Consider the following 10,229-nt stretch of genomic DNA (forward strand, 5'->3'; position numbering starts at 1 on the left):
TTCTGATGTCATCTGTAAACTTACTAACTATGGCCCCAATATTCACACCTAAATCCTTTACATAAATGATGAAATGCAGTGATCTCAGTACTGATTCTTACAGCACACTGCAGCTCACAAGCCTCTAGCCTGAAAAATATCCCAGTTCCTTCAAGCCAATTATGACTATCTTCTTCTGTATCTGAAACTTACTAATCTGTGTACCAATCAGAATGAAATACTAGCTATGAAGCGGGGCTGAGTAGGTTAGGTTTATTTTCAGTAGAAAAAAAGGAGTTGAGGGGGGACCTGATTGAGGTTTGCAAAATCATGAAGGGTATAGACAGGATGGATAGAGACAAGCCTTTTCCCAGGGTGAATGATTCAATAACGAGAGGTCGTGCTTTCAAAGTGAGAGGTGGAAAGTTTAAGGGGGATACACGCGGTAAGCACTTCACACAGAGAATGGCGGGCGTTTGGTATGCGTTGCCAGCAGAGGTGATAGAGGCAGTCACAGCAGATTCATTTAAGATGCGTCTGTTTAGATGCATGAGTAGGTGGGGAGCAGTGGGATACTGATGCTTAGGAATTGACCGACAGATGTAGACAGTGCATTTGGATCGGCTCAGGCTTGGAGGGCGAAGTGCCTGTTCCTGGGCTGGAAATTTTCTTTGCTCTTTGTTCTTTAAATGAACACCTTGCTGAAGTCCATATAGACAATGTCTATCAAACTGTCTTCTTTGTCACCTCTTCATAAAACGTAACCAAATTAATGAGACATGATTTCCCATGCAGAAAGCTACGTTGTCTACACCCATCAGCCCTTGCCTTCCCAAATGTATGTAAATTCTATCCCTCAGAATCCCCTCCAACAACTTACCCACAACTGACATCAGGCTCGCCGGCCTATAGTTCCCCGGCTTTTTGGGTCACTGTTTCCTTTTCTAGCCCCACTCCTCCACTGCTCACAACAAATGTTAAATGTAACCAGGTTGGTGAGTTGGCGGATGATATCGGTCTCAGACTGGGTTAGGGTCCGTTTGAGGAACAAATCAGGCTAGTTTATTTAATCTTCTAAAATATGACCCAGAGGAATGTTACTCAAACTATGATGGAAAGAAGAACTGCAAAGTGTTTGGGTATTGTAAATATATAATATTTCCCTTTCTAGAAGCACTGACACACACAGACACACAGACACACACACACACACACACACACACACACACACACACATACACACACACACACACACACACACACACACACACACACACACACACACACACACACACACACACACACACACACACACACACACACACACCAATAAACGAAATCTCTGCAATTTTTACTTGAAAGAACTTTGTCCAGATATTAGTGTAACTCATGACAAAAAGGGAAAATTGAGAGATTGTCCAAAATGTGATGCTGCTTCTGAAGTTATTCTACTCACACAAGCTGCTAGCAATGGGATTTCATCCTGGAACAATTGGATTTGGCTGAATTCTCTTTGCATTAGGCAGTGAGGCGTTCCAATGAATCCAGGTCAGGGGTCACCCAAAAGGTGGCACAGTGGCTCAGTGGATAGCACTGCTGCCTCACAGCATCAGGGACTTCGGTTCGATTCCAGCCTTGGGTGACTGTCAGTGTGGAGTTTGCATATTCTCCCCATGTCTGCGTGAGCTTCTAATGGTAGCTGCAGTTTCTTCACACTGTGTAGGTTAGGTGATTGGTCATTCTAAATTGTCCGTAGTGTTCAGGAGTTTCTAGGTTAGATGCATTAGTGAGGGGTAAATGTTGGGGAACGGGTCTGGGAAAGTTCGTATGGACATGTTGAGCCGAAGGGCCTGTTTGAACACTTCAGGGATTCTATATAAAACAAGAATGGTAATGATGACTATAGAGCTTTTTTTGTTTTAGTTCGCACACATTGCTGTGATGAGGAATAATGAAGGAGAGAGAGTGCAATAGGTCGTTCCTTCTCGGGCAGATTACATTTTCTCCCTCTCTGAACTGAATCACACAGTAATGTCATCCACACTCAAACTGGACCATGTGAAGTCTCCTTGTGCATTGTCCAAAACTATGCCACTATCACATTCGCTGTTCCATGTAGGTGCATCATTGCTGCTATCATGCACAGAGCCATACTCTTTACAGAAAATGGTCTTGGTCAATTTGAAATATGTTTACATGGCCCTGCGTTATTAAAAAACAAAATGTTTAATTTACTCAGAATACCTGTGTTAAAATGAATGCATTTTTTAAGAAATACAGAAATTGCTGGAAAAGCTCAGCAGGTCTGACAGCATCCAGATGCCTTTTACATGCTGTGGTTGTACCAGGCTCCACCACTTCCTCGGGCAGCTCATTCCATACGCACACTACCCTCTGCATGCAAAGGTGCCCCTTAGACCTCATCAAAACCTTTCCCCAATCACTTTCAAGCAATGCCCTCTAGTTTTGTATGTCCCTAACCTGGGGAAAAACCCTGACTACTCACCCTATCCATGAGCATTTTGATTTTATAAACGTTTATTCCTGGAAAATGTGACTCCAATCACGAATAGCTGTGCTTTCAGTTATCCCGGGCCTAAATTCTGAAATTCAATACTAACACCTCTTCTTTCTCAATGTGGCCACAATTCTAAACCATTTTGATCAGTTTGTTCAAATGTATTATGAGACACTTCTGTGGGCTTTACACCTAGACCTTTTTCCACGAGATAGGGACAATAGCATCCCTCAGCAATACCCATAAAGCTGTAACAGTATTCTCCTGTGTGTTTCTTCATCAGCCTGTTTTGACATGCTGTGACATACCTAGTCCAGAGCTAGGAACACTATCACACAAGTTCAGGAATTGGAATCAAATTCAGAGCACTGGCGCAAAGGCAGGGACACTACCCACTACACTACCATACCCAGATATTGGGTCATATTTTAGTGCCCGATTTCAGCTTGGTGTGGATTTATTATAATCAGGTTACCATAACGGAACGACACAAAACCTTTTGTATTGTTAAACAAATACAAGATATATGTCTCAACTGTAGGACATTGAGGGTACGTGCTATTCTATCGAAATTAACTATGAACATCTTTAATCGCTATTATCTGTAGTCTGCAATACAAGGGAAAGAAATCCTGCAGACACAGTCTGCCCAATGAACGGTCGTAGAGTCATAGAGATATACAGCATGTACAGACTCTTCGGTCCAACCCGCCCATGCCGACCAGACATCCCACCCATATTATTGAACACCAGAGGCAGAGAAAGATCATAATTTCTACCAACAGAGCACCGATCAGTATTACCCAACTCTCATGTGTGACTGCCCTCTTCCTAAAACCATGAAATGATACAAGGCAGCTGATTATTTTCCAGCCTCCCCACCCCACTGACTGTGTCTGCAATCTGTTCCTCCTTCGCCTAACCACACAAGGCAAATCAAGCTCAGGGTCTTTGTGAAAATCAAGGCCAGAGTGTGCAGGCCTCCTGGAGATGGGGACGGCATTGCAAAATTAAACGGGGATGGTGAGGAGGTGGTAATATCATACACTGGGCTGAGGGGTGGCAGATGGAGTCCAGTTTGGATTAATGCGAGGTATTGGATTTGGTAAATCAAACAAGGTCTATACAATTAAAAGTAGGGCCTTTGGTAGTGTTGTAGAGAACCGAGGCCGTCAGGTATAATTCTTTAAAATTTGCATCTCATGTCGATAGTGTGGTTAAGAAGGCATTTAGCACACTTGTCTTCATTGATCAGACCTTTGAGTATCGGAATTGAGATGTCATGTTGTGGTTGTACAGGACATTTTTGAGACCCCTACTGGAATACTGTGTCCAGTTTGGTCATCCTGCCCGTTCATTCCATAGACACACCACCCTCTGGGTAAAACAGCTGCCCCTTAGGTCACTTTTAAATGTTTCCCCTCTCATCTTAACCCTATGTCCTCTAGTTTTGGACTCTCAATCCCTTAGAAAAAACCTTGACTGTTCACTTTGATATTATTAACCTTGATATTTTTAAGCTGGAGAGTGTTCAGAAGAGATTAACTTGGATGTTGCTGGGAATGGAGGGATTGAACAGAGGATGGGTATGCTGGGACTTTTTTCACTGGAGAGTATTAGATTAAGGGGTAACATAACAGGGGTTTATAAAATAAACTCATGTCTTTTCCACAGAGTTGGGGGTTCGAAACTGAAGGATATTTTAAGGTGCGAGGAAAATCATTTACAAAGGTCATGTGAGGTAAATATTCTAGACAGAATCTGGCTTGTGTGTGCCTGCTTTCACCAGAGGAAGTGGTGAAAGCAGGCACAGTTACAATGGTTAAAGGACATTTCGATCCGTACATGGATAAGACAACCGTTTGGATGGTGCTGTGAGCAGCTGCCCTCTCCCCCCCACCCCACCCCCCCCGCCAACAACCGAACGAATCCCTGTTGGTTTTCACCCTCTGCAATGCCTGTGCAGGGGCGTGGGGAGGCCAGCAGAGAGTGGAATTGCATCACTTTAAACACCACAGAGACGGCCAGACCTGCCCCATACAGAGACACACAGATCCACACACAGCAATTGTTAGTACACTGCATGAAGCTCATCTGGTAACTTAAATGAAACATAAAGAAATGCTCAATTAACCTCGTAAACTGTTAAACTATGAGTGGTAGAGAACTCCCAAATTCCACTGTTTAAATAAAAACATCAATTTATATTTCACTCTGAAAGTGAACATTTTACATCAACTATGCACAACTCTGGGACCCTCTTTCTCTTAACTGCTTCTTACCCGACTCCAGCTCTATAGCAATATACTGTTTCAGGGTCTGCCATCCTCTCATATCATAGGTGCTTGTAAAATCTCAGTTCAGAACAGCATTCACCTTCTCTTAAAGGTACAGTAAACACTTTCAACTTCATCATACTATACCCTGATGAATATAGATAAGTGGAGTCAATCCAGATTTCTCTTGCTCTGTGGTTTGTCAATATTTCATCTACTCTGTCTCGTATGTGTCAGGATTTTTGTTGCTCCATTGACAGCATGTCATTATTCGACTCTGTCCATGGGAATATATCAGTATTTTACTTGCTCACATTAGTGACTGGGGCAGGATTTCAGTTGTTTCATGGGAACTGTGACGCTATAACAATATCAATGTTTGTAGATGGCACCAAACCTGGAAGAACTCTGAAGTCTATGGAGGACAGTGTGGGATTCTAACAGGACAGTGACACGTTGGTGTAGTGTTCAGGTGCATGGCATATGGGGATAAGTGCAGAGCAGTGTGAGGTGATACACTTTGGTAGGAAAGACAATGAAAGACAGTTTAATACAGGCCGTACCGTTATAAAGGGAGTGAAAGAACAGAGAGCGCTAGGTGTATATGTGCACAGATTATTGAAGATATAATGACAAGTGGGGAGGGCAGTACCTATCACAGATTAGTTTCAGTATCTGAGCTGTTTACAGGGGGAGGTATAGGAGGGAGCCTCCGTGCTCCCTTCCTGGGAGGTGGTGGTGATGATATGTTGAGAGCCCACCCTCCTGCCCACCGAGACCGTGGGGATTCCATTTGTACAGGCTCGACACAAAAGGGAGATGGCATCAGGGACACGGCTTCTAAGTTGTGCGGGGGTGTGGGGGGGTGTGCGGGACGGAGCTGGCAGTGCGTTTAAAGTGAGAATTGCCCTTCACTGAACATTGCTCCTTACTCGGTCGATGGGACGCAGACTTTTCAGAATCTCCACACGACTCCGTCCTCTCCGACTCCGACCAGGGTCCTCCCCACATGGCAGGGGGAGGGGATGAGGGAAAGGATATCGGGCACTCCATCACCCGGCTTGAAACTTTCTGACCTATTCCAGGCTGTTTCTCCTGGAATGGGAGAAAGGGAGGGAGGGTGGGAGTGGGTGGCCCTGCTGTTAGTGCTGGTGTAGGTGGGGGACGGTGTCATGGTGAGGTGTCCGGAGGGAGTCAGTACACAGTGCTGTATCCATGCAGTGTTATTAGTGTGTGGATGGGGTCAAGTGGAGGGAAGGTGGGGGGAAAGGTGCTGCATGCAGCAGTGAGAGTGGTGGAGCATGAGCCTTGTTCGGGGGTTGGTGCTATAATAGATATACAGTGAGTGTGAGGGAGCAGAGAGAATACGGTGACCCTTACTCTGAAAGACTGGGGAAGGTTATTGATACTTGTCCTGTATTTCTGGACATTTCTTCAGACCGCAGATACTGCACTGAGGTAGGTGGTGAGCTCAGACCATGCTTGGTGGGTCTGGTGGTGTGCCCCCCTCTGGGGAGAGAATGGTCCCGCTCTGTACTAGCCCATCTACCAGGACCTCCGTGCCCCTGTCGACAAACCGTGGTATAATTGCCTCTTATCTGCCATGCCCGGGGTGAACTGTGCAGGGCAGCTCCTAATGGAGAAAGCTCAACCGTGTACCCAATGGCTTTTTAAAGATGACACCAGTACCAGGAGTCACGGAATATCCAGGGGTATCCGGGAGATGGTGAGTACTTCCAGCCATGAAGGACTCCCATTTACAAAGCTGAAGAACAAATGCTCATCCAAAACTCTCCATCATCTGGCCTCACACCAATCTCCCTTTTTCCCATCTTTCCTGGGAAGACAGGCTCATGTTAAAGGGTGTTATCGAAGTGTCTACATTTCAGCATTCTGAAACCTGGGAACATTCTTCCACGATGCTGTCTCTCAGTCTCCCCCTCTCTTTCTGTTTCCCAAACCCCTCCCATGTGGTGATATTTAAACTGATTCCCCGCCATCTCTCTCTGGCAGTGATGTTCACACCCACAGCACCCCCATGTCATGGCAGAATGGAGATATGGAGCTGTAAATGGATGGGAGCTGTAAATCCTATCCTTTCCAGCACGGGCTGCAAGTTTCCCCACGCTGGGCAGAGATCTAACACAGTGTTACTGAGCAATGCACTGGGGTGGGGTACACGGCTCTACATTCTGGAAGGGTAACTGCTCCTGGTTTACAAATCAATGCACTGGGGTGGTGTACACAGTCTTACATACTGGGAGGGTAACTGCTCCTGGGTTACAGCTCAATGCACTGGGGTGGAGTACGCAGTCCAAATGCTGGGAGGGTAACTGCTCCTGGTTTACAGATCAATGCACTGGGGTGGGGTAGACAATTCTACATGCTGGGAGGGAACTACTCCTGGGTTACAGATCAATGCACTGGGGTGGTGTACACAGTCTTACATGCTGGGAGGGTAACTGCTCCTGGTTTACAGATCAATGCACTGGAGTGAGGTACACAGTCCTACATGCTGGGAGGGTAACTGCTCCTGGTTTACAGATCAATGCACTGGGGTGGGGTAGACAATTCTACATTTGGGATGGTCACTACTACTGGGTTACAGAACAATGCACTGTTGTGGGGTACACAGTTCTACATCCTGGGATAAGGTAAAGAGGTGGTTTGTGTAGCTCCTTATGCTGGAAAGATATTTGTTTCAGGTTCACACATTAGTGCCCTGCTGTGGTCTGCACAGTTCATGGTGCTGGACAGATATCTAATCCGGGTTTATAGATGAATGCACTGCTGTGGCCTGCATTTCTCCTGGTGCTGGACAGATATCTAGTCCGGGTTTATACATCAATGCACTGCTGTGGTCTGCACGTCTCCTGGTGCTGGACAGATATCTAGTCTGGGTTTATTGATCAATGCAATGCTGTGGTCTGCACAGCTCCCCGTACTGGACAGGTATCTAATCCGGGGTTATAGATCAATGCCCTGCTGTGGTCTGCACATCTCCCCTGCTGGACAGATATCTCGTCCGGGTTTACAGATCAATACACTGCTGTGGTCTGCACTTCTCACCGTGCTGGACAGATATGTTATCTGGGATTATACATTAATGCCCTGACCTAATCTGTGCAGTGTTCCTCTCTGGTCAGATTGCTGGATTGTATTGACCAGTGCAATGGATGAATCTGGACAGATTGCTGGGTTGTACTGAGCAGGACACTAGCCTGGTCTGCACAGTGTTCCACGGTGAACAGAGATCCCCGCTAGGTTTATGGTGTCTGGACTGGTTCTGTGAGATGGATTGAGAATGTGGTATATCTAACCCTTTCATCTTATCTGGCAATGCCTTTAGTTCCCATTCCTGTGATTGGACCCTCCGTCTTTCACCCCATTCACGTTAAAGTGTGTCCAGGCCTAGTACATCATTGATGGGGTGGGTAGGGGGGAAAGGTGAGGGACAGGTCAAGGGGTTCCCCGGAACACTCTGTTCCAAACATTCTATAACTGCCATTCTCCGGAAAGTTCTGATCTCAACATTCTAGAAGTGAAATTCCCCGGAATGTTCTGTGCCCGACATTCTATAACTACCATTCCCCGGAACGTTCTGTCCCCGATATTATATACCTGACATTTCCTGGAAAGTTCTGTCCCCGACATTCTATAACTGACATTCCCCGGAACGTTCTGTGCCTGACATTCTATAACTGCCATACCCAGGAACGTGTCTCTGGATGTGTCTCTGTGTGTTTGGGGATGGAGGGTTTATTGTGGTTTAGGTCACATTTTTGTCACTAATTACAGCCTTACCATTTGTTATTCCCGCTCCAATTATTTTAATAAATCCCTGAATACAGGGACACATTTGAAAATCTCAGTGGGTCCCCAATCAAACGGGTCCCTTTGCCTCCAGGCTGATGGATAATGGGTTTGTTTTGCTTCCTCACTGTTACCGTAGTGACCATCTACGTCCTGCTTTATAAAGATTGTGGATTGTCTCCATGTGTCAGACGTTACCTGTGGGCCATGGCAGCGGCGGATCTCCTAGTCATTATCCTCGACCTGATCCTGAGACACATTCCCATTGTTTATTGGGAACAGTTTGATTTCCTGGTGTTGTCCGTCCCCGTGTGTAATTTCCACGCCATCCTGCTTTATGCAGCCACTGACTGCTCTGTCTGGTTCACCCTCACTTTCACCTTTGATCGGTTTGTGGCCATTTGTTGCCAGAAGCTGAAAAGTAAATATTGCAGTGAGAAAACGGCGGCTGTGGTTCTGGGAGTAGTGACTGTGCTGAGCTGTTTAAAGAACATTTTCTGGTATTTTATGCTCACGGCTCGGTATCGGCTGATGAGCATCCCCTGGTTTTGTGATGTAACAGTCGCTGTTGCAGTCTCCATTGTCTGGGTCACAATCGAGTCCCTCCACCACATTCTAACCCCGTGTGTCCCATTTCTCCTGATTCTGCTGCTCAATGTTCTCACCGTCAGACACATTGTAGTGACCAGCAGAGCCCGCAGGAGACTCCGCGCTCACACCAATGGGGACTCTCAGTCTGACACAGAAATGAGAAACCGAAAAAAATCCATCATTTTACTGTTTGTGATCTCGGCCAATTTCATCCTGTTATGGTCAACGTTAATGCTGTATTCTATATGGTTCCGGATGTATAATATTGGGTATTACTTTGTGTATCTGCATGACTATGTGTTGGAATTGGGCTTCATGCTGCAGCTCCTCAGTTGCTGCACAAACACCGCGATTTATGCCGTGACCCAGACTAAGTTCAGGCAGCAGCTGAAAAATGTGCTGAAACACCCCTTTACCCAAATCTATCCATCAATCAAATTCCCTCATTAATCAATCCATCCGGGATTTTCTCATTTAAATTCAATGTTTCAGCGATGGAGCAGCCTGTCGCTATGGTTCAGACTAAGGGTAGCGCTGGTTTGTCCCTCCTTATTCCACGGGGGGTGGGGGTTGGGTTTTACAGGGACACATTTCAATGTTTCTCACAACTCAAGGGCCAGTGAGAAAAGGCACCATCCCACTGACTGTATCCATCATTTCCATTTGTAAACAATAAAAATGTTGATTAAAGCGTGCCGAGCAGCAGAGTGACCGATGTTGTTGTGTGTCTTTGTGTTGGAGAAGCTGAGCTGGAGAGAGATAGACTCAGCACCAAGTCCTGGTCCTCAGGGAAGGGGAGGGGAGGGGACCGCGCCCTGAGATCAGGAGCTGGTTTAACTCCCTCTGTCCTTCCACTGCAGCCTGTCCTCCACTATTCCTTTCCCATACTCATTCTCCTCATTTCTCTCCCTCTCTCTCTCTGCACACTCTCTCTTTCTCACCACCTCAGAGGGAAAGGGAAGAACCAGGGAGACAGACTATATTAGACAGAGAGGGAGGGATGGAGGAGGGAGAGAGATTCAGTCAAAGAGAAACGGAGGGTGGTCTGGAGT

The 10,229-nt window shown here is 46.2% G+C and overlaps 1 pseudogene; it reads left to right on the forward strand.

Moving 5' to 3' along the window:
* The window catches only part of LOC148139848 (putative G protein-coupled receptor 139), a 56,965-nt pseudogene extending 47,338 nt beyond the window's left edge, over positions 1-9,627 (forward strand).
* The last annotated feature ends 602 nt before the right edge of the window (positions 9,628-10,229 follow it).

This window comes from Chiloscyllium plagiosum, unplaced genomic scaffold, assembly GCF_037043375.1.
Source record: "Chiloscyllium plagiosum isolate Xiang-an unplaced genomic scaffold, Cpla_swu_hap1 HiC_scaffold_37, whole genome shotgun sequence".
NCBI lineage: Eukaryota > Metazoa > Chordata > Chondrichthyes > Orectolobiformes > Hemiscylliidae > Chiloscyllium > Chiloscyllium plagiosum.